This window comes from Lagenorhynchus albirostris, chromosome 5, assembly GCF_949774975.1.
Source record: "Lagenorhynchus albirostris chromosome 5, mLagAlb1.1, whole genome shotgun sequence".
Taxonomy (NCBI): Eukaryota; Metazoa; Chordata; class Mammalia; order Artiodactyla; family Delphinidae; genus Lagenorhynchus; species Lagenorhynchus albirostris.
In genome coordinates this window covers 56,254,131-56,279,223 of record NC_083099.1, presented here as the reverse complement: position 1 = coordinate 56,279,223, position 25,093 = coordinate 56,254,131, and the positions used below count along the sequence as shown (strand labels likewise).

General features: G+C 37.6%; 1 protein-coding gene across 3 annotated transcripts in view; it reads left to right on the top strand.

The window, feature by feature from the left end:
• TBL1XR1 (TBL1X/Y related 1) overlaps positions 1-25,093 on the top strand; it is a 188,305-nt gene that overhangs the window by 71,931 nt on the left and 91,281 nt on the right. For all 3 annotated transcript variants that reach the window (XM_060150026.1, XM_060150029.1, XM_060150028.1), the window contains one exon: positions 24,807-24,881. The gene's annotated coding sequence lies outside the window, so the exon portion shown is untranslated. The remainder of the gene's footprint in view (positions 1-24,806; positions 24,882-25,093) is intronic.

Genomic DNA, 25,093 nt, shown 5'->3' with positions numbered 1-25,093 from the left:
TGCAACTTCCATTGATTTTACTTCTTTAGCTAAGAAAAATCTTGCAAAATCTAAAAGTAGTCCCATATGAAGGCCTCTGTAGCAAAACCAGGCTTGCCTTCCTTACACCTCACAGAAACAGGTTCAGTGAGGTTGTGGTTTCCTCTCCCATGTGCCAAAGAGAGACTTGAGTTCAGAGCCAATGATGAAAGGTGCTACATCATCCTGTTAGGCCATGAAATGTATGTGAATCACCAGATAAGACCCTTTTTATCAAGGAGTTTAGAATTTAAAGAGAAAATGCATCAGATTGTGACGTTTTTCTGGAGGAGGTAGGCTGTAGAAGGGAAGGAAGAGATTGACATATGGGAAGATTTCTCAGTGAAGGGTTTTGTTTTTAAACTTTTATTATGAAAAATGTCAAAATACATAAGAGAATAATGGTCAATCTTTTGCATCTGTATCAGGGATCAGCAAACGAAGGCCTGCTTTTTGTAAATAGTTTTGTTGGAACATAACCAAGTCCATTTGTTTTTATTATTGTTTGTAGGCTGTCTTTGTGTTACAATGGCAGCATTGAGTAGTTGCGACAGACTATGGCCTCCAAAGCCTAAAATATGTGTTATCTGGTCCTTCACAGAAAATGTTTGAATATGCCTACCCATTCCTCTCTCAATAATATCTTTTTTCAACATTTCTGTAAATTTGAACTGTCGCATACCTTCCAAATAGATTTACCAGTTTTGGACATTTTTGCACATTTGCTTTATATTATTATTCATCATCTCTTTTATCATTTTTATTTATCTCATTATTCTTATTTTAGCTGAGCCATTTGAGAATAAGTCCTAAATATCATGATTTTTTACCTTTCAATACTTGTGTGTATCTCTTTTTTTAAAAAATTAACAAATTTATTTATTTATGGCTGCGTTGGGTCTTCGTTGCTGCGCCCGCTTTCTCTAGTTGCGGGGACTGGGAGCTACTCTTGGTTGTAGTGTGCAGCCTTCTCATTGCAGTGGTTTCTTTTGTTGTAGAGCACGTGCTCTAGGCACACGGGCTTCAGTAGTTGTGGCACGCGGGCCCAGTAGTTGTGGCACACAGGCTCACTAGTTATGGCGTATGGGCCTAGTTGCTCCACGGCATGTGGAATCCTCCTGGACCAGGGCTGAAACCCGTGTCCCCTGCATTGGCAGTCGGATTCTTAACCACTGCGCCAGCAGGGAAACCCTTGTGTGTATCTCTTAAGAACAAGGACATTCTCTTGTTATAAGTAACCTCAATGCGGTGATCTAATTTAGGGATATTGATGTGGTATTCATACAATACTATTATTTAATGTATTTCATATTCAAATTTTGCTAATTGTCCCAATGATCTTGCTAACCATTGTTTTGCCCTGATGTAGGATCCAATCCAAGAGCACACATTGACTAATCTTTAATCTGGCCGCAGGCTTTCTTTGTGTCTTACTACATTGACATGACAGTTTTGAAGAATGTTCCTCAGTTTGAGTTTGCTTCCTCAGGAACAGGATCAGATTATGTTAACTGTGGTTTTAAAGAAAAGGATGGAATCCTATAACAAGAAAAAGCTATAGATTATAATTGCAAGAATTCTGGACCAAGAATCAAGAATGAGCCTGAGTTCTAGTTACAAAGAAAATTGCTTATCCGTTGTGTGTGTGTGTGTCTGTGTCTGTGTGTGTGGTGAGAAGGAAGAAAGAAAGAAGTATACTATATTTGAAGAGCATATACTTCGGAGGTGGTGACATAGTTCTTAATAGCAGCTGTTTGTGGAGTAACTATTATGAATAATTGTTTGAACATAAGCAAATTACTTAACATCTTAGGGCCATTTGTAAAATGTGGCAAATATATTCCTGCCTTTTCAAGTTGTTTTGGGGAGTAAATGAGGTAACACATGCAAAGTAAAAAGGTGCTACATTGTGTGATACTGATTTAAATGTAGTAGGTTTGGAAAAGAGGGAAATTAATATGAGTTAGAGCTGTCAAAAAGAAACTTGAATAGAGAAGATTGCACTTGAACTGTGATCTGAAGGATGGGTTGACTTTGGATAAAATATCGTGGATAATCCATTGGAAATTTTTAAGGGTAAAGCAATATCGTCAGATTAGTGTGGGAAATAAGATTAGAGTGATCAGATTGCAAGAACAGATAAACCTTGATTTTTAAAAAAAATTTATTTATTTTTGGCTTCGTTGGGTCTTCGTTGCCACGTGTGGGTTTTCTCTGGTTGCGTTGAGCGGGGGCTACTCTGTTGCGGTGCGCAGGCTTCTCATTGCGGTGGCTTCTCTTTTTGCGGAGTACAGGCTCTAGGCACGTGGGCTTCAGTAGTTGGAGCATGTGAGCTCAGTAGTTGTGACTCGCCATCTCTACAGTGCAGGCTCAGTAGTCGTGGCGCACGGGCTTAGTTGCTCTGCGGCATGTGGGATCTTCCCGGACCAGGGCTTGAACCTGCGTCCCCTGCATTGGCAGGCAGATTCTTAACCCCTGCGCCACCAGGTGAGTCCAAACCTTGAATTTTGAGTATGAAGATCTGGATTATATTCCAGCCTTCGTCATTGGCTAGTTGTTTGAATTGGGGTAAATTACTTAAGCTCTCTGGACTGTATTTTCCAGCCCTATAACGTGACTTGTAAATTGCCAGAGTTCTGCAGAGAGGAGAAACATCACTGGTAGGTTGGAGTATTAAGGAAAGATTTTTAGCAGGAAGGAATTGAACTTAGTCTCAAAAAATGGTTAGGCTCTGGATAGAATGAGAAGGAAAGGGAAAGCCATTAGAATAAGCATACTAAATTAAAGAAGGCACCATTGAAATTAAACCTACTCTATCACAGGTTAAGAAGGGATGCATGTTGGACAGTAATGAGAAACTAAGGTTCAATTCTAGGCTCTATAAGTGGGATCTTTATGATTAGGTATAGCATTTAGAGTTGTGGAGTAGGAAAATGGCCCTCTCAGTTATTTGAATAAAGTTTGGTGAGACACGTATTGCAATATAACTAGATTCACTTTATGCAGCATTTTGGAATGATGGTTTGTGGATAGTTTGATGAGGGAGCCTAAGGGCTTTTTGTTGGAGAGGAGGATACCTCAACTCTCTTCTTCCGGAAATTAGGTGTTAGAGATACCAAGATTTAGTGGAAGGAAAGGGCAACGACAGCACTGCAAATAAAATGACCTTGAAGAAAATGTGTGACATTGAAATATAGGCCTAAGGAGTTTTTGGAGTGTTTCTGCGTATCAGTTGATTTTGGAGCTTCTGTTGATCTTGCAGGAACAATGAATGGTTTTGGAAGTATAGCCGATTAACAATGTTGTGATAGTTTCAGGTGCACAGCAGAGGTTTTCCTCCATATGTATACATGTATCCATTCTCCCGCAAACTCCCCTCCCATCCAGGCTGCCACATAACATTGAGCAGCGCTCCCTGTGTTACACAGTAGGTCCTTGTTGGTTATCTGTTTTAAATACAGCAGTGTGGACGTGTGGATCCCAGTCCCTGTATATTATAGTGTACTCATTTTGTGTGTATGTTCTCTTCTGCTAGAATATAAACTGCAGGGAGTTTTCTTTACTGCTCTGTACTTATCATTTGAAATGATGCCTGGCATATAGTAGGCACTCAATACATAGTAATCAAATGAATGAAGAAATATGGTATTTCACAGCATAATGTGTAATTAATCCTAATAATAATTATGAATTAAGCCCAAAAAATGAGAATTCACAAAAGGATTCTTTTAAAGTTTCCCTAAAGTCTTTCTACTTACTCCCTTTCTTGTTCCCCCTTTGTTTATAGGCTTTGCTTTGGTCAGTGAAAGGGGAATATGACAGGTCACATTTTAATTTCGTCTAGGAATCCCGTTATGCCTTTGGATAAAAATATGTTGACCAGGTTTTTAGCCTTAATTGGAAAGGACACTTAACATCCTTTAATAGAATAAAGCCAACAATTTAAAAGTTTATATTATACTAATGATCATCTAAAATTTAAAACATATTTGGTAAAACTCCATACTAAAGATTTTCTACCTAAAAATTATATTAAATCTCGTTAAATTACCAAATTACCAGTGATCGGGGTGTGCAAAAGGCAAGAGTAGTTAATGTTTGTTATTTGCATAAAGGAAGTTTTATTTCCTGTCTTTGGATGACCTAGAAAATCAGAAATTTCAGTGCTTTTTTAAAAAAAAAATACCGTGGAAGTAATGAATGCATGTAATAAAATAAAAAATAAAAGGGGGAGAGGACTTCTTTACTAGCTCTATCCTCAGGAGACAACGATGTTAAGAACTTTTGTTTTGGTTCTTTTGGTGCTTGCCATTATTCATTCATTCATATTTTTTGCGGTACGCGGGCCTCTCACTGTTGTGGCCTCTCCCGTTGCGGAGCACAGGCTCTGGACGCGCAGGCTCAGCGGCCATGGCTCACGGGACCAGCCGCTCCGTGGCATGTGGGCTCTTCCTGGACCGGGGCACGAACCCGTGTCCCCTGCATCGGCAGGCGGACTCTCAACCACTGTGCCACCAGGGAAACCCCTATACATTTATTTTTGTCTTTCTTGATCTGTGAGCTTTATATGCAATTTATTGTCTTCAACTTTTAAATGAAATGTCCTTGATAACGTCGTAGTGAAATGTGTTCTTTGAATAATGCCTTGGGGAGAGAAAGTTGTTGTAGATTGACATAAAGAGAACATGAGAATGTACAATAATAAGAGGTTTATCAGGCAGGAGAAATATTGGGAACTGTCGAGGAAAAACATTACTGAGGTTTTCTTTCCGCACACACACAATACTTCTGACACTGCTGATCACCAAACGTGTGGTAGTTTTTTCCACACCAGTTCTCTGCAACACCAGCTGAGTGTCCTACAATTCATTTCAGTTCTGACACTGTGTACCTGGAGTTAGCATCATCTCACAAGTTAAGGGGTCAGTCCCACAGACTGCCCCCATTTCAGACGCCAGTCCTAGGTTGTTGCTTCTGACCAACTGGCTATAAATTGGGGTTCCCATGACCCCCTTCCTGGGTTTGATAATTTGCTAGAATGGCTCATAGAACTTAGGAAACCACTTATTGACGTTTACCGGTGTATTATAAAAGGATTTGACAGAGGATACAGATGAACATCCAGATGGAAGATGATGCATAGGGCAAGGTATGGGGGAAGAGGTGAAGAGCTTCCATGCCCTCTACAGGTGCACCACGTTCCTAGTACCTTCATGCATTCAGCAGTCCAGTAGCTCTCTGAATCCCATCCTTTTGAGGATTTTATGGAGGCTTCATCATGCAGGCATGGTCAGTCCTTAACTCAGTCACCAGTCTCTCTCCCCTTGCTGGAGGATGACAGGGTGGAGTGGAAAGTTCCAAGCTTCTAATCATGGCTTGGCCTTTTTCGTGACCAGCCCCATCCTGAAGTTATCTGGGAGCTCACTTTCTCCTCATTAGAACAAAAGACATTCCTATCACCCAGCAAATTCCCAGGAATTTAGGACCTCTGTCAGAAATCAAGATCTAACATCAAATATTAGAACGAAAGATATTCCCAGTGCTCTTATCATTAGGAAATTACAAGGATTTTAGGAGTTCTGTGCCAGGAACTGAGAGCAGATATATGTATGTATTTTTTTCTATTATTTCACAGTATCAAATGGATCAAATGAGCTGTAAGGTCATTCTAGATATACTTTGAACGAAAGTCTGGTGTTTCTCTGTGTTCTCCTTGTATACTTAACGTCAGTCTAGGAATACATATCTGGATGTAATTGGACTTCAGGGAGATGCAGTGTCTGCCAAGTCATTCTTTATGCACAGAATTCCTTGGGGACTTGGGAGTTTGAAGCAGTTCTAGAAGTTTACTTTTGCATGTGTAGTATGGTTATAACTAGCCTGTTCTTTAACCCTTTACAATGTAAAGTCCATGGTGCTTAAGTAGGCTCTGAATAAATGTTGAAGGACATTGAGAGTTTGAAGAGATAAGTGATTTTGAAAGAATAGATGTTTTATATTGGCTTGGAATGGAAAAAGTTTCTTAGAATGTGGCTGAACGGTATTCATGGCCTGAGTATTCATCATGTCCTGAATTTCTGACCAAGAACAATGGATAAAGGAAGTGAGGAGATGAAAAAAAAAAAGTCAAAATTTATATACCTTTAAGAGATGTATAAAAGGCCATTGGTCCTAGATGACTTATTATTTTAAAATTTATTGAAGTATAGTTGATTACAGTGTTTTGTTTATTTCTGCTATATAGCAAAGTAGACTTTGTTTCCTACCTTGCATGGTCTAAAAAAGCAAATTGATGGGGTCATAATGTTCAGTGGTTCTTGGTTGACATTCATCTTATACTAGCGAACCCATTCTGCTCTTCAGTACTGCTTTTCTGTCCTTTGAACGAAATAGCCAGTTTTGCTCTATATTTCTCCCAATCATTGACACGGAAATCAAGCAGAATTTATTAAAGCTCCAAGTGGGATTTGCTGACTTCTTTCAATTCAGAAAATTAGTCTCTTACTAGTGGCATTCAAAGTTAGAGTGAATCATACTGTTAAGATCATTATTACTATACTAGAGAAGATGCATATTAATGGAATTTATAGAGCGCATTAAATTGGCCAGGGTAGCAGACATCAGAAAAACTGAGAGCTTACACTGCCTGTAGGGAACTTCCTGGAATGGGAAACTACAAGTTATTTCCTATTCATGTTTGTAAATTATTATTGTTATATCTAGAAAGAAAATAATTTTAGACTTCACAGATATTCAGTAATCTGTATGACATTCAAAAACAAAATAAAGGTACTATTTTTTTTTTGTGCGATACGTGGGCCTCTCACTGTCGCGGCCTCTCCCGTTGCGGAGCACAGGCTCCGGACGCGCAGGCTCAGCGGCCATGGCTCACGGGCCCAGCCGCTCCGCGGCATGTGGGATCTTCCCGGACCGGGGCACGAACCTGTGTCCCCTGCGTCGGCAGGCGGACTCCCAACCACTGCGCCACCAGGGAAGCCCAAAGGTACTATTTTAAAATACTGTTTAATTATGGAGAAGGCTTAATGGAAGCCTTATTAAACTTACCCATTATTTGCTATCACTTTCTGAAAGTTGCAGTTCCCTGGAATTAAGTGTTGCTGTTTTAGGTAGTAGCCTCATTGCTTCTTAGCTACTGTTTGGAAGCCAGGGAGCAGGAATAAAAATGTTAGACTGATATTTCTTTAAAATGTGGACATTTGATTAATCCAATACCCACTGTAGATAATTGATAGTGATGTTAATTAAAAATGGGTATTATTTCTTAGGGGCCAAAATCTTGACCACCCCTGCTTCCTTGTTTGATAATCCTCTTTGTTTTCTCTCATTTTATATCCAATATTTAATCCAGAAGTGATACCCCATTTTCAGAATGCCAATAGCAGTCTGTTTAAAAAAAAGAGTTCCATTTTTGTTTTTATAAAATAAACTGTGGATAGCATTCATGAAAGCACGAAGTTTTCTGCATATTTAGCTTGAGTGTATTGACTGATAGTTTATTCCAGCAAATATCTTCCATTAAAGGACAACTCAGTGTGTTTCATCACACACAAAATCTAGTAAAATAACAGTACTGTCATTAATTAAGTGCTTTTTATATCTCAGGTACTGTTACATGCCTGATACGCATTCTCTTTTTTAGTTCTCTAACAACACCCCTATGTAGTTTTACAGATGAGAAGACAGATTTAGAGAGGTTGAATAACCAGCCTAATGTATCATACTTAGTAAGTGGTAGAGTCACAGTAGTTTTGCAGTTCTATTCTAGTTCTGTGGGTAGTTTCTTTTGCCTTAAATCCAAGAATTTGGTGAAGAATGGGTGAAGCTGTGAAATAGAAGACAGTGTGAATATTTATTGAATGAACGCACTAATGTAGTTGAATAATGGTAAAGAACTAGACATTTGTTTTTTATAATCGTGTATTGTAAAGAAATGGCTTGGCATGGGGTTATTAAATACATCTGGGAAGGAGTAGGGAATTTGGTGTGGTTAGAAGAGAGCAAGGACATAAAATATTCAAATCACTCTGAGAGGGGAAAGCAAGAAGTAAAAGTGATAGGTATGAGATAGGGATATAATTTCATAGTGGCCACGGATAAACCTAGAAGTTTTGAAAATGCCTAGACAGCTTCATTATAGTAAACACGTAAAGAACATCCATATTCTTTCAGATTTTATTTCCTCCAATGTTAGAATGCCAGTAGAGCAAATTTGTCTACCTTCCTTGTCTTTCTTTCCAGGATCTTGGGGTTAGAAACTGATGATGAAAGGAGTCCCTGCCTATTCTGTGCAGTTTTTGTCTGTAGAACAACGAAGGGAAAAATAGCAAACCTTAGACCTTTGTCAGCGATTCATTCACTTTAAGCTGTTGGTAATTCTTTTTATGCAGTTGTCCTTTGCCTTCCCAGTTCCTCTAATCTGGCCTAAAGCGATCAACGGGATCAAAATCAAACCGTGAACCCTAAAAAGAACAAAACTAGGAAATGCCTTTTAAGACTAGCCATTATATTTTAAAATTTGCATCTGCATTTGTAACAGAGTGGCACTGCATTGAAATGGTTTTAAAATGGTTTGCTAAGATGTGATAGTTATGATCATGTGTTTGGGTAATACAGTATTTTAGAGCGAAGTGTGGTTGTTAAATAAGTGGTCATAGTTCTTATTTTTTAGCCTTGGAACAAAAATTATATTTCCAGGAATCTGAATTTCACATATGGTTTTCATTAGACTAACATTTGTCTTCGTTCTTCCTGAAATTGATTTTGTGAGGGAGTGAAAAACAATACAGTGATGTTATTGTCATAGATTATGGCACCTGTGCAGATAAGGTCTTCATTTTAATCACCAACCCCCTTTTGTGAGAGGGGTACATTTTACCATATTTGCCATGCTTTGTTCTAAGCATTTTTCAAGATAACATACCCTGTATTGAAAGGAGACACGCATATAAAATAAGTATCCACAGTGGTGGTAGAGCTTAGGTGGGATGTAGGTGATCTAAAATTTAGCTAGAGGTTACAGCATATCCAAAGTCATGAGGGTGTGGGAGGTTTGAGGAACTGAAAACATATTTGTGAAGTAACACCCTAGAGATAGAAAGTAATGGTGTTTGCTGATTGGTTAAGCTGTAGGAGATGAAGGAGGAGGAGGAGCCATATTTCTAGCTTGAGTGACTGGAGGATGGAGCCATACACAGAGGGAGAGAATATAAGAAGAGGAACAAGTTTGGGGTGGGAGGTGAATTAAGTTTATATATAGTAAGTTTGAAATGCTTTGGGGACATCTAGGGAGAGAGTGATGTCCAGTTGGCTTCAGGTAACTGAAAGTACTATTTTAAACAAATTTTAAAAAAATAGAGAGGCAAGAAGTTGCTATTTTTTTTATCCCATTGTCCTTAGTGGAAGGAATTTCATCAGGCTCATTGCCTCCATTGAAAAATGGCTACTGCTTCAGGAGGCATTCTGTTAAATAATAAAGCAGAAGGAAGTGCTGCATCTGTTGTTTATTTTCAGGAAAGCAAACGCTTCCCTAGCCTCTTCCCTTGCCTTGATGGCTGCCCTCCCCAACCCCTGTTTTTTAACTTCTGAATACACATAGCATTTCAAGAACTAGTTAGTTGTATGAAATATTCTAGGTCAAAAGTATTTGGAAGCTGGGTAGGTGTGGGTGGCAAAAAAGTTGTATTTATTGGTGGGTGGACTTACACTGTCCCATGGTGTCGGTACCTGAGGTCCATACTGTACTTGACTCCATCCTATCTGCAGCAATAAGAATTTGGATATAGATCTCTTCCTCCTAAGTAAAGTGATACTTTCATTACAAATTATTTGTCGTGTTGGAGTAAGAAAACTCTTTTTGGAAACAAAGGTTTTGAAAATGGACTCGGGACACCTAGAGGAGGAGAGTGATAAGAGTTTAACCCCTCATCTGATGTCCCTTATTCTTCCGCTTATTAGTGTCGATCTTGGTCTAATAACTTCTTTGAGCCCCAGTTAGCTTGTTTCTGAAACAGAGATAGTGATACCTACTGTACAAGTTGGTTATGAGATTTAAATGATACTGAGTGCATGAGCAGTGCAGAGTTCAGTATTCATTTTGTTACTTCTGGTAAGAAATATTGAACCTCTGGGCCTCAATTTCTTAATAAACTAGACTGCTTTACTTTCTTTAACCTTCATATCATCAAAAATAAATGCTCAATAAATAAATAAATAAATAAATAAATGCTCTATGCTATTTATAAGATACTTTTCATTTTAATTTTTTTTTTTTTTGGCTGCACCATGAAGCTTATGGGATCTTAGTTTCCTGTCCTGGCCTGTGGTAGTGAAAGCACCGAGTCCTAACTACTTGTTCTCCAGGGAATTCCCTATAAGGTATTTTTTAGTCAGTTTGGTTTTATGTCTGTGTTGCCTTTATTTTTGAGAAATCAGAGAGCCTGTTTTTTTTTGTGAGCCTAGTTCTTACTTTTTAAAAGACATCAAAGGATTTCACAGTTCAACCCAGTCATTGCTTATATAGGAGCTGAATTAGTCCCATAGAAGCTTTAAGTTACAGGCCCAAGACCACTGACATCCTAGAGGCAGAGTAGGGATAAGGACCCAGGTGTGTTGTGAGGAAAGGATTCACCGAACCTTCGTCTTTCTGTGGATAAATGACCTTGGTTTAATTTTTAGCTGTGTTTCATGTGACACATAAAGGTGGAATGTCAGCAATATTACCAGCCAATGTGGAGCATGGCAAAATGGTCCCTGACTTGTGAGTTGCATCTGGAGTGGGAGTGAATACCTGGTAGGAGGACGTGGTACATTCTTCTAACTGAGCATGTCCCTTGATGGGTTGGGTCCCCTGGAAGCTATACCCCTGAGACTCTTAAAAGATGGTATTGGTTCCTCTGTGGAGCTTAAGGTTTCCAAGCCAGGGTGGCTTCCACACCCCTCTATGAATTCTTGCACACTTTTACCTGAGCAGTCACGTGGTGGTGGTAGGAGGGAGAAGTGCAAAGACAGCAGCTCCTGGATTGCATGTTCTGCTGTCTGATACCCTGATAGGCTTTCCTGTCCTACAGCCTGCTGAGTGAACAGGTTACAGCTGTGGCCGGCTCCTCAGGGTAGTTCTTTTCATCTGATTGGTTAGCCTTGACTTGAGATCAAGAGGCCGTGAACAATGACAACAGATTTTCATCCTCTTTGATTTTCCTCAAAATATTCTTTATAAACAATTGCTGGCTTATTTCCCTTCTTACGAGGAAGAGGTAAGATCTTGTTGCCACTCCACAAATCTTACCAGCACTACCGTCCCTGTCGCTGGAATCTAGAATTACATTTTAGGTATGGTAGTGGGTACAAGCTATAGAGATACTCTTATTTTTTCCAGGATTTTACAGTTGAAGTTATTGTTGTTCTACTAAAGAATATGGAACACAGTGGGAGGAGGGTGAACAAAACCAGAGACCCTTAAGCATTTGAGGACACCTTGGTTTACATCCACAGTTGTGTTTAGTTCTTTTTCCCTAGTTAAGTATTTTAAGGTGATGATGGGTAGGTAAGTGTATAAAGTACTAGGCACAGTATAGCATTTGGTGGATATTAAAAAAATTGAGTTTTCTTTCTAAACTGTAGTAGGACTTAAGTGACCAGGCATTCCGTTTCAGTGACATTTTTCTATTTTCAGTATCCTGTGCCTTGAATAAGTTTGAAGCTCTTTGATGTTAACTTTGTAAGAATGCCTGTATGAAAGATAATTTGCCTGAACAGACTCTGGGCAGCAGTTACGAAGGTTCTCTTATTTAGCGTATCTTTTCTTTTGCATTTGATAACTTTTATGATGGCCTCCGTAATATTATAATGCTAAATATTTAAATAAACCTGTCACTTATAATGCCTAATATCTATCCTAGGAATTATAGCTTCATAATACATAGTAGATGTAGGTAAGAACAGACATTTCAGAGAAAAAATTAGAGTAATTGAAATATAAATGACCTATTTTGTGAATATGGAGGTTCTGTTTCCAGCACTAAGCTGACAGCATCAAGATAAGGCACATCTTCATACATGGTTGCCTGAATACAAAACATAGAACGTACAGTAGCTTCCTGAGGATCTCGCCACCTCTCGATTGAAATACAAACCAGTTCTGACCATCCTACTGCTACTGCAGTGTGGGCACCAGCTCCTCCTTCCCCCAGAAAACTCCTAATTCTCTCCACCCCATTTGGACTTTTTCATTTTTTAAAAAATGTGTTTTGTGTTTTTTTGTTGTTTGCTTTTTGTTTTTTATTTATTTTATATATTTTTAAATTTGTTTTTTGCTGCGCCATGGCATGTGGGATCTTAGTTCCCCTACCAGGGATGGAACCTGTGCCCCCTGCAGTGGGAGCGTAGATTCATAACCTCTGGACCACCAGGGGAATTCCCTTTTTCATTTTCCATAGCATTTGTCACCTTTTACATAACAATTTTAAATTCTGCTGGAATTTGAACTTTGTGAGGGCAAGGATCTTTATTTACTGATGTATTATAGTAATTTTGTTCCATTGTTAATATTTTGGATATCTAGTATAGATGTTAATATTAATGTCAACAATATATGGTAGAGATGTTAATAAAACTTTTCTTCCCCTTCTTTCTCCCCTCCCCCTCTCTTTTCCATTCTCTCCACAGTCCTGTTGTCTATTGCAGGATACATCTTAGAGTCAGCTTAAAAAAAAACAACAAAAAAACCCAAAACCTACTGTTTAACTTGGTTTAGAGATAACCATGGGTTTTAAATTACATTGCATCCTGGTCTTCTGAAGGAGAATCTGGCTTTCTTCTCAGTTTGCCTTTTCTTGAGTAACTGATGCATCTCTAATGGAGAGAGTTCATTTATAGCATGTGGATCCTTTGCTGTTGACGGAATTTTTAGTTGCTTTGGTATTAGAGAAGTGGGAGAAGATAAAATTGACATTTTGTTTTAAATATAATTCTGTCTATAGATAATTTTATGAACTTGTTTTTAAAAAAATAATTACAAATACACAATTTACTTGTTTCTTTCCCAGATTTATCTGTGAATTATATTATGATTTAGGAGTGTTAGAAAATGTGAAAACATCTTTTGCAGTAACAGTTTAGTTCACATTATAGGAGTGATTTTTGGTGTCCAGTTATCACTAACCGTGTCAAAAAAGTAAAATACAAGATCATTTTCTCTTAATTAAAAATATGCAAAATAATTCTTCTTACTCACTACTTGGTGAGCATTAGCTACTTTGGCAAAACTTATGGCCAACATTTTTTCTTGCTTCCATTTGCTCTGGCCAAGAGAGTTCATTTCCAGGACCACTTTGATATTTCTGTGCCTTCATTGTTCTCTTTCTTTGTTGTTGTTTTTTTTAAAATATTTCCCATTGCTATTTTTATCTCATGGTAAGTCATAAAAGTCACAAAGTTTTTTTATTTAGAACCTAAATTTTTAATCTTTCAGTACTATTCTTAACCCTTTTTTTTTTTACACTCTACAAGCAGTTACAAGTAGCTGATATTTATTAGTATTATTTCTGTGTGAAAACATCTTTAGGGATTTAATAGGATTGGTGCTCTCTTGTTTTTAAATCATAGTTGTTGTTTTTTTCTTACAGTAACCCAAACTATGTTCATACTTGCTGTGAAGCTCTCTAGTGCTCACACAGTCTCAGCAGAGTGTAGTCTTGTAGAATAGCCTCATTCTGCAGATGAGGACGCTGAGGACTTGCTCATGGTTGTAAGGGTGTGACGTGAAGGACTTGTGTTTTTAAGCAGCAAGAGTAGAAATCTTTCGTTCTTTCCATTCTGCCTCCACTGCCCTTTAAGTCTGAAGATGGCAGAGAAATCACTAGAGTTTTAATACTCTTCCTTTCTGATTGAACTTCATTATTATGTATAGTGCCATATAAGATAATATGTTTGAATGCATTGGAAAATTACCTTCCCATAGAATGGTTACATAGTTTTAGTGGAGAATGCTTGAGTGATTTATTTTTGCTTGGTCTGTTTACTTTATTTGATTAAAAAAATTTTTTTTTAATTTTGTTTAACCTAAAAGTGTTATGCTCTGTCCTCGATCAGTAGAATTTTGGATGGTCTTGGGCATTACTTTAGGGGCAAAAAGTGTTGCCTGTAGCCCTTTTTTTTGTATGTGTGTTTTGAATAGTTTTTGTGTAAACAGAAATACCCATTCATTTCTATATTGCCCGTGACTGCTTTGCACTATAATAGCAGAGTTGAGTGGTTGTGAGAGACTTGTGTGGTCCAGAAAACCAAAAATATTTACTTTCTGGCCATAGTGTCAACCTCTGTACCATTGCATGACAGTGAGTAGAAAGTCAGGTGGAACCTTTGTAGTATTCATATAGTCTCCGTTGGTGCTTTATTGTAATTTGGGTGGTGGGCAGGGAGAGGAGTAGTGTTTTGTATTGAAGTAAATAAATTGAATTACCTAAGAAAGGTGGTCTTCTGTCTTTTCATGACCCCCTTGGAGAGAGTGAGTGTGAAAAGTGTATATGTGTGTCCCTATTCCTGTGTTTGTGTGTCCTGAGTGGATCAGGCAGACAACACAGTGTATTTGCTGGTTTAACTGTTTCATTTTAAATTTGGTGAAATTGAAAGCAGTTTGGCAGACCAACATCAGATGGGAATTAGGCATATTTTAGAATTATGTAATTTATTTTATAATATACTCAGAATGAATTATGTTAAAAGACAGCCCTGATTTCTTTTCTTTTTTTTTTTTTTTTTGCGGTACTTGGGCCTCTCACTGTTGTGGCCTCTCCCGTTGCGGAGCACAGGCTCCGGACACGCAGGCTCAGCGGCCATGGCTCACGGGCCCAGCCGCCCCGCGGCATGTGGGATCCTCCCGGACCGGGGCACGAACCCGTGTCCCCTGCATCGGCAGGCGGACTCTCAACCACTGCGCCACCAGGGAAGCCCCAGCCCTGATTTCTTAAAGGGGTGTATTTCTGACTGCCATTCTGATAGAAACATGGTAGTTAAATGAGCAATTTGTTTTAACTTACTGAAGGCAAAACATTTGTTGGTACTGTCTAGATTATACCTTAAGCTATATGTAAGGAAATACTCTTAAGACACAGAAGAGTGACTCTTCTGAATCTGAGTAGAGATAGAAATGTAATATTTTAAAATTCTGAACCTAACATCTAATTTAATGTAAATATATTTTTTCTTTTTGTGTCTAGAGTACTTCAGAATGACAGTTTCATTTCAGTAATTATCTGCTGGCATGTTCTTAATTTTTTAAAGAAGTTAAGAAGCATATTCCTTTCTATTAAAAACTGAAAGTTGAAGACTTCGTTTTGAAGAGGCTCTGCTTCAGTGTGTGTTCTTTGTCACTCCGTGTGGTCACACTGATTAAGATAACTGTCATGTTCATGCACACTGCAAATCTGTTGTAATTTAAGACTTTTATCCATCATTACTCTTTTTTGTGTGTGCATACAGTAATGCTCTTATATCAGCTCACAGAAGACAAAGCTGGACTCTACAGTCATATAGCACACAGCATAGCAGAATACGAATGGGCAGTTGGTGTACTGCACGGAAGTTCGCAACCAAGGGGACAAGTGGGTGCTGACATTCAGGCCACACTGTCAGCCAAGCCATTTCCCTGTTATTGGGACTGTGTCTTCTTAGAGGAAAGGCCTCTTTACTTATATGTATTATTTTTAAATGATTTGAATTCTGTGCCAGGCACTGTTTAGCATTTTATAAATATTAAGTTTTTCTATTCTCATAAGAGTTTATTTTACAGATGAGGAAACTGAGGCACTGAGAGGTTGAGTACCTTGGCTTAGATCATCTAGCTGTAATTTCAGAGCTGTGTGATTCCACAGTTCAGGCTCTAAACTCTCTGTACTGTAATATGCCTTCTCTTTTTTTCTAATTTGTCCTGCTGGTGTCTAATTTGCACAAAGGTGCTGCAGAGGTTATTGGTGGCCCTGATAGCATGCTTGAATGAGTTGGAAGGAATTGGACAGGGCACACATACAACCCTGTATCATATCGCACTGTAATAACTTCCTTGCTGAGTGATAATTCAGGTTTTGCTTAAAAATTTCCATTGATTTGTAGAACAGTTTTTCATTAGAGTGAGCAGAAAAAGTATCTTTCTATAATGTCTATCTACTACTTAGCATTTTGTGACACAAAGCTTAGTCTCATTTGGTCTTTCTGTGTCTCTTTATCTAAATGTAGGTATCAGCAATGTTCCTTTTGTGCCTTGTTAAAGGATAATTCCTGTTTTGTGGTCTGTCTGGCTCTCTTTCTGTTTGAGATGTCCATATTGTCCTTCCTTTCCTAATTCATTTTTGGGGAGAAGGATTGAGTTTATCATTTATCTTTTGTTTCTTTTGTTAATCTTAAAATCAAATTAATAAAACTTTTACTCAGTGTAGTATGTTTCCCACTCTAGTTCTGAGAATGAGAGGACTCACTCTGCAATGCTAGTGTTATTGAAAGAAGTGATCCCTCTGTGCTTTCCCCCTCCCACCCACAGCCCCATAGATTAATAATTAGACTCTGACTAGTAAAACTCCCCATCCTGCCCTTTCCTGCCACGTAGTCCAGTGGTTCTCAACCCCACTGGAATCATCTGTGGGAGCTTTTAAATTCAACGGATGTGCAGATTCTACCTTAGACCAACTAAATCCAAGTGAGGGACCCACTATGTCACAGGTTAGAATCTGGAAAGGTATTTCTGTAGGACAGAGTTAATCAAAGACCCAACATCCCTGACAAAGCTGTTCTCGTTTCTTCTGGGAATAGATTGTTCAGCAGAATTTTTGTGTTGTCTTAGCCTAATTAACTATTCAAATTTTTTGGTATCTTCAATTATTCAACCCTTGGGAAGAGTAAATAATCTAATAAGATTTGGAATTATGTCAATTTTTTCTTCTAACTTGTTAAGTGCCAGGGTACCTACCTGTGTGGTCTTAGGCAAATTTGGAATACGGAAAGTTTAGGTTTTTTTTTTTCAGTCCCCTTATTTCTTAGATCCTTATGCTATTTCTATTGCCTCCTTTTACCTTTTACTTGTTTCTTCCTCCCAAACTACTTAAAAAAAAAAAAAGATTTAGTTCCTATCAGCTTTGCCTTAAGAAGAAATCAATGTCAGATCTGTCATATTTCTAAGGCATCTTAAGTTATAGGTTGCACCATTAATTTAGTAACAGTTTTTTTGGGGGGGGAGGAAAAAAGAAATTAGTTACAGTTACACAATGTTGATGTTCTCACCTTTTAAAAAAGTAAATGATAATATATTTATTCATCTAAAAATTTTTTTTAATTGGAGTATAGTTGCTTTACAATGTTGTGTTAGTTTCTGCTGTACAACAGAGTGAATCAGCTATATGTATACGTATACCCCCTCCCTCTTGAACCTCCCCCCTGCCCCACCATCCTCACCTATCTAGGTCATCACAGAGTACCTAGCTGAGCTCCCTGTGCTATACAGCACGTTCCCACTAGCTATCTGTTTTACACATGGTAGTGTATATATGTCAATCCTAATCTCCCAATTTGTCCCACCTTCCCCTTCCCCCACTGTGTCAACATGTCTGTTCTCTACATCTGCGTGTCTATTCTTGCCCTACTAATAGGTTCATCTATACCATTTTTCTAGATTCCACATGTATGTGTTAATATACGATATTTGTTTTTCTCTTTCTGACTTCACTCTGTATGACAGACTCTAGGTCCATCCACATCTCTACAAATGATCCAATTTCATTCCTTTTTATGGCTGAGTAATATTCCATTTCATACATTTTTATATCACCTTTCTAGCATCACAACTTAAGTTTGAGTCTGAGCCTTTTCTCATATTCAAATTCTCTACCATTGAAAGTTAGTGAACTGGAAGCCTTTGATGGGTGGATGTTAGTACCTAAAAATAAATTTTACTTTTAATAACACTTGAAACTGCCCAAACCAACCTTTAATTTAAAAATCTCTGTGGCTTTGTATGAGAGAGTTTATTGTTTTTAATTGCATTGCTTACTTCCTGACAGGCAAATTTTGGGGTCCTTGATAGTTTTTTGTCTTTTTCTGCACAATAGTGTTTTTTTGGTATAAAGTTAATATAAAATTCAACCACATGTGATACTACCAGTGAAACTAACTCAACTGAAGTAATAATTGGATGACTAGACACCAGTGCATGTTTAAATTTTTCTTTGTGTGGGTTTGTGGTCTTGTGTATTTTTTAGTTTTAGAAAATTTGGGATCATAATATACAACTTTTAAATTCGTTTTCTCTAAACCACTTAAATAACAAAGCGAAGTGAAAATCAGAGTCAGTGATGGCAGAGTTGTGTTTGACCTGACTGTTCTGCCTCTGAGCCTGATCTCAGGGTCAGTTTTCTTAAGATAACCCTCTGTCCTAGCTCCTTCCCCCTTTTCACTCACCTCATCTTTTGGCTGCCCAGAATATTATCTGTGTATATGATTCCGTGGGAAATGAGAATAGGGTGAGGAGAGTGCGGGATATAATGCTTTAGAGCTTTGATGAATGTGTAGTATGTTACTTGAGATTGCCATGTTGTAGAAGGCAACTAACAAAGTCATTCTGTGTGAAATGGATCAGTGGAATTGAGAAGATTCATTTGAAACTTTGATTTACAAATATATTCCTTATAAAAAAGTTCCAGTTGGAGGTAATCACCATTTATTTATTGTGCTTTGAATCTTGTGCTAAGCAATTTAATTTGAACTTTATCAGTGACTTTTCTTTTGCCCAGAAGTTCACTTAACAAAAACCTTTCTAAGCAGGTTAATTATGATAGCATTGCTATGTTTTTCTCTTAATTCTTGAGATGATTTCCCCCAATTCTCCAAATTTAAAAAATTCATTTGTAACTTGTGTTCCTTAGGGATACCAGGTACACATTCTTGACTTTGTTACTGACCACTAGGTTCTAGATTAGATTATATCTCTACTATAAATTATAAGCAAATATTTTTTTGTTTGTACTTTTTTCTAGGGAAGGGACTCATAATCCATTAGCTTTTTTTTCTCTTGCATTTTATTTTTTTTTAATACAGCAGGTTCTTATTAGGTATCATTTTATACATATTAATGTATACCCGTCAATCCCAATCTCCCAATTCATCCCACCAACACCAGCCACCACCCGCTTTCCCCCCTTGGTGTCCATACGTTTGTTCTCTACATCTGTGTGTCTATTTCTGCCTGGCAAACTGGTTTGTCTATACCATTTTTCTAGATTCCACATACATGTGTTAATATACAATATTTGTTTTTCTCTTTGTGACTTAATTCACTCTGTATGACAGTCTCTAGGTCCATCCACGTCTCTACAGATGACCCAATTTAGTTCCTTTTTACGGCTGAGTAATATTCCACTGTATATATGTATCACATCATCTTCATCCATTCGTCTGTCGATGGACATTTAGGTTGCTTCCATGACCTGGCTATTGTGAATAGTGCTGCATTGAACATTGGGGTGCATGTGTCTTTTTGAATTATGGTTTTCTCTGGGTATATGCCCAGTAGTAGGATTGATGGGTCCAAGGGTGATTCTATTTTTAATTTTTTAAGGAACCTCCGTACTGTTCTCCATAGTGGCTGTATCAATTTACATTCCCACCAACAGTGCAAGAGAGTTCCCTTTCTTCCACACCCTCTCCAGCATTTGCTGTTTGTAGATTTTCTGATGATGCCCATTCAGACTGGTGTGAGGTGCTACCTCATTGTAGTTTTGATTTGCATTCCTCTAATAATTTGTGATGTTGAGTGTCTTTTCATGTGCCTCTTGGCTATCTGTATGTCTTCTTTGGAGAAACGTCTGTTTAGGTCTTCTGCCCTTTTTTTTTTTTTTTTTTTTTTTTTGTGGTACGTGGACCTCTCGGTACTGCGGCCTCTCCTGTTGCGGAACACAGGCTCTGGACGCGCAGGCCCAGCAGCCACGGCCCACGGGCCCAGCCGCTCTGCGGCATGTGGGATCCTCCCGGACCGGGGCACAGACCCGCATCCCCTGCATCGGCAGGCAGACTCTCAACCACTGCGCCACCAGGGAAGCCCCCTTCTGCCCATTTTTTGATTGGGTTGTTTGTTTTTTTAATATTGAGCTGCATGAGCTGTTTATATATTTTGGAGATTAATTATTGTCCATTGATTTGTTTGCAAACATTTTCTCCCATTCTGAGGGTTGTCTTTTCATCTTGTTTATAGTTTCCTTTCCTGTGCAAAAGCTTTGAAGTTTCATTAGGTCCCATTTATTTATTTTTGTTTTTATTTCCATTACTCTAGGAGGTGGGTCAAGAAGGATCTTGCTGTGATTTACGTCAAAGAGTGTTCTTCCTGTGTTTTCCTCTAAGAGTTTTATAGTGTCAGGTCTTACGTTTAGATCTTTAATCCATTTTGAGTTTATTTTTGTGCATCGTGTGAGGGAGTGTTCTAATTTCATTCTTTTACATGTAGCTGTCCAGTTTTCCCAGCACCACTTATTGAAGAGACTGTCTTTTCTCCATTGTATATCATTGCCTCCTTTGTCATAGATTAGTTGACCATAGGTGCATGGGATTATCTCTGGGCTTTCTGTCTTTTCCATTGATTTATATTTCTGTTTTTGTGTGAGTACCATATTGTCTTGATTACTGTAGCTTTGTAGTGTAGTCTGAAGTCAAGGCATCTGATTCCTCCAGCTCTGCTTTTTTCCCCTTAGGATTGTTTTGGCTATTTGGGGTCTTTTGTGTCTCCATACAAATTTTAAGATTTTTTGTTCTAAGTCTGTAAAAAAATGCCATTGGTACTTTGATAGGGATTGCACTGAATCTGTAGATTGCTTTGGGTAGTATAGTCATTTTCACAATATTGATTCTTCCAGTCCAATCCATTAGCTTTTAAAAGAGATCTGTAAATCAAGTAAATTTGCCTTTGGAGACTGCAGGGTAGTATGTTTGAAGATCAGTCAAAATATACTGTTGTGCTGTTTTATAGGATTTTTGCATCTTAAAAAAATCCTAATTATGTATAGGTGGTAGATTTAGGATGATGTCTGCTGAGATACCAGTGTCAGTTTCTTTACTGAAAGATTAATACTTCATTTATTTTAGATAAAATGTTCTGAAATACAGATTCTAAAAGCAAAGCATTTTGTTTGGAGACAGAACCAAAGCCTACAAACATTTATTTCATCACAAGAAGTAAAGCACATAGGTTTAGTTTATGTAGTACACCAAGTAGTTGTTCGCTGTACACATTTTATAATGTGACTAATCATAGAGTGTTTTTTTTTTAGTGGCAAAAGATCAACCTTTATTGGCCACTTTCTGGAAGTGATATTAAAATTATTTGTATAGCCAGGCTCTCCTAAGTATTTTAAAAAAACAAAACAAGATTCACTGTTGAGTTCCTCCTTATCATTGTGATTTATTTGTGTTGTAATTCAGTATCTACTGTGTTTTATTCTCGAATATGTGTGTACCTATTCCCACACATTTAGATACTGTATCATTTTATCAATAAATGTATCTCAAGAACTGTGTATGCTCAGGGCACTGTTCTTCTGTGGTGGGACAGCAAGATGAGCAGATTAGCCCCTGGCTTGGGGAGGTCTGATAGGGGAGGCATGGTGAGAGAATAAGGCATTTCAGAGCTGTGGTTAAGAGAGACTGGTCTTTCTCTCTCAGTGGGTAAGTAATCAAGGGAGGAAGCTGATTTGGGCTGAACCTTGAAAGAGGAGGTGGACTGGATTTGTGGGCAGAGCCACAGTAGAAGGACATTTCTGGCAGAGGAATGAGCAGTGTCATGGCAACCTAAGAGTGCAGAGAACAGAGAGGGTGATATGCTGCAGTGAGAGTACAGGAGGTTGAGCAAGTGAGATTATAAAGGCAGTTGTTAAGGATACACATGGTTTTGGTTTTTGGACAGTTTGAATCACTTTAGTACAAATAGCTTTAATATATATTCTATTGGATTATCTTAAATCACCTTAGATTTTTATAATTCCTTTGTAGAATATATAATTTTATCTTTTAAAATTCAGATACTCATTTTATAAAGCTGAAGAATTGTGATGTATGCTTTAGAAATGTACTGCACAATGGCCAGGGCATAGGTAAATGGGTCGACTAGGAAAACATTAATACAGAAACCAAAATACAGCCCTGCATACGTTTTTTAAAGTTTCCTGGGAATTCCCTGGCGGTCCAGTGGTTAGGACTCCGCGTTTCCACTGCAGGGGGCATGGCTTCTATCCTTGGTTGGGGAACTAAGATCTGCAAGCCACATGGTGTGGCTGGGGGGAAAAAACATTCTCAGTTTTTCAGATTTTATTGTATGTGCAAATGGGCAGACCTGTTGATACACCATTTTCCACAGATTTATTCACCCTTCAGATCCTAGAATCAGATATTTAACCCCTTCAATATTTATTAAATCACCTTTGTGGCCTTTTCCCATAAGGAGCTGTAGTCTTAATAGGAAACGCTGAATGAGTGAATGAATGAGTGAGGAAAAGAAGGGAAGAGAAAATACGTTTAGAGAAAACTGAGATTAGAGACCTCTGTGAGAGTGATGAGAGAAGAACTCACCACAAAAAAGTAAGAGGAGAGAACCAGGGAGAGGAGGTAAAAGAAAGACTAGCAACTGGAATGATCTGATTTAATATTTCCCTAAGGTACATGTGTGTAAGTTTGTGTATGTTGTGTGTGTACACACAACAATAGTAGTGAAAACAAATATCCATTGAGGTACAGTGTGCAGTTCATTTGAGATTTTAAAAATTAAATATAATTAGTATTTAATATTGCAGTTAATTTGTACTCTCATTTGGCTGTGATGTCAGAGAGTCATGTATAACATGTGGTACATAACGGTATTCAAAAGAGTTGGGGGTTCCGTAGGGCAACAGTGGCACTCCCATTCATTCATTCTGTTTCTGTGAATTTGCCGTGCATTTGAGCTTATTAATGTATGTTTGCTTGTGTTTGATGATACAGATTTGTGGATTATATTATCCAGTTTTAACCAAACCCCACAAAACAGACTAATAATATAAACATTCCTGCAAAGAAACTGAATATAAGAAACATGAATAAGAATAGGAAACAAGAAAATGGTAGAGCTGTTACTTAAACTATTAGAATAAGCTTTTCATCTGCCATGATATAATTATTTTAGAAGATGGCTGAAAAAATTGGAGATTCTCAAGAAAGATATTTGACAGACAGGCATACGTTCACTATTAGTACTGATGAGACTTACTCTGAGACTAAATTGTGGCTTGAGATAGTAGTTAATAATGATATAAAATCATCATGATTAAGAAGACATTTAAAAGTTTAGGACCTAGAATGTTATAAACAAGATTGTATTACCGTAAATATGCAAATAATTTATCTTTATTTTTTACTTCGGTTTTGTGTGTTTTAAAATGTATAAAATTCAGTAGCATATGTTAATTATTTATAAATAATTAGAATGCATGTATGCCAAACTACATAGCTTAGAGCTCAAAAATTCATGAAGAGTTTATAGTAAAATAATGGATGTTCATAATAAATGACCCTGAGTTAGACAGAGCCTGACAGTAATCTAGTTTTTATTTGAGCTCAATCATGATGTCTATAGGACATTTCCTCAGTAGGTGCTAGAAAATACCAACTAGCTCATAAATGTTTTGTGCCAGAAAGCCTTGGTGCTCACTTACCTGTCTTGAACCCCAAAAGGCTGGTGGAATATCGTATGTTGATATAGCTGTCTATAATTCCAGTTATAAGTGTGTGGTGTGTTTAATAAGTATTATTTTAATTCCTAGGAATTAAAATAGGAATTATTTTAATTCCTATTATTTAATTCCTACAGCTCAACTGTCTGAAAGTTACATAGCAGCACTGAAGTTATTTAGTGTGGCCTTGGAGTTGGTAATGAGCACAAATGAGGGTTCTAGTCAATTAAAGATAAAATCAGAGAGGAGCAAATTTCAAGGGATTAAATTCTTTCTGTATTTATTCAGTGTATTTGCTTAGTTATCTTTTTAGTGTTACTGACTTAATTCACCTTTTTGGTGTATGAAGAAAAGCTCTTGCATTTCTTTGTTTGGCATCAGCTTGTACTCCTGCAGAAAAATGCACTCTACGCTTGCACACGGTGGGAGTTGCCCTGGTCAGTGTTCCGAGTCGCCACTCTGACAGCGTTGTGAAAAACCACTTGTATATTTGCAAAAAAGATTCTTGGAAAATAATGTGCTGTGACTCAGCAATTGAGAAGACTGGGTAAACTCCGTAGAATATAAATTCTGAAGAGATAAGGTTTAATAAGTTTTGATTGAAATTGTTTCAAAACCAATTAGGTATTTCTCTTTATTGTATTAAACAATATATAGCATATAAGTTTATACCATTCTTTACAGCTCCTGATGATAGATTATGAACCTGCTATACTGGGCCCTATTGCAGTAGTATTTGTATGAGTTGAGTTGAATGGGGGTGAGTGCCTCCTTTATGCAAATTCATCTCTTTTGAGTCTCATTCTGTTCATTGTGTCAACCTTTTAGGAATGTTGTAAAGATTCAGTGCCTCACGTACTACACGCTCAAAACTTGCTGCTGTTTATGACAGCAGTTGCTTAGGAGGAGAAAGATACTCACTGGTTGGGACCTTAAAGACATAAATAGTATTTCATACATGTAAAATTTGGTATGGGAAATCTTTTAAACTGGATTTGTTTTAAGACACACTGAATATTTTACTTTCCTTTTTCTTAGCATCAGCAACAGCAATTTGTGATTGGCAGTACCAGACATTCAGTTGTACATCCCCACATCAATGCACTGCCAATGGTAAGAATTCCAACTACTCTTTTTGTCAGAGCTTGTTTTAATTTCTGTTTTTATTATTCTCTTATTTTTAAGAATCTGTTAAGAATTTTGAAAGTTTTTCACAGTTTGACAAAATACATGTGTTCTCAAACTGAAGAAATGTTTTAAAAAAACGTAGTTTTTAAGGTACTTAAAATAATGTTTGATTATTTGGTGTTTTTTTAAAAAAGGCA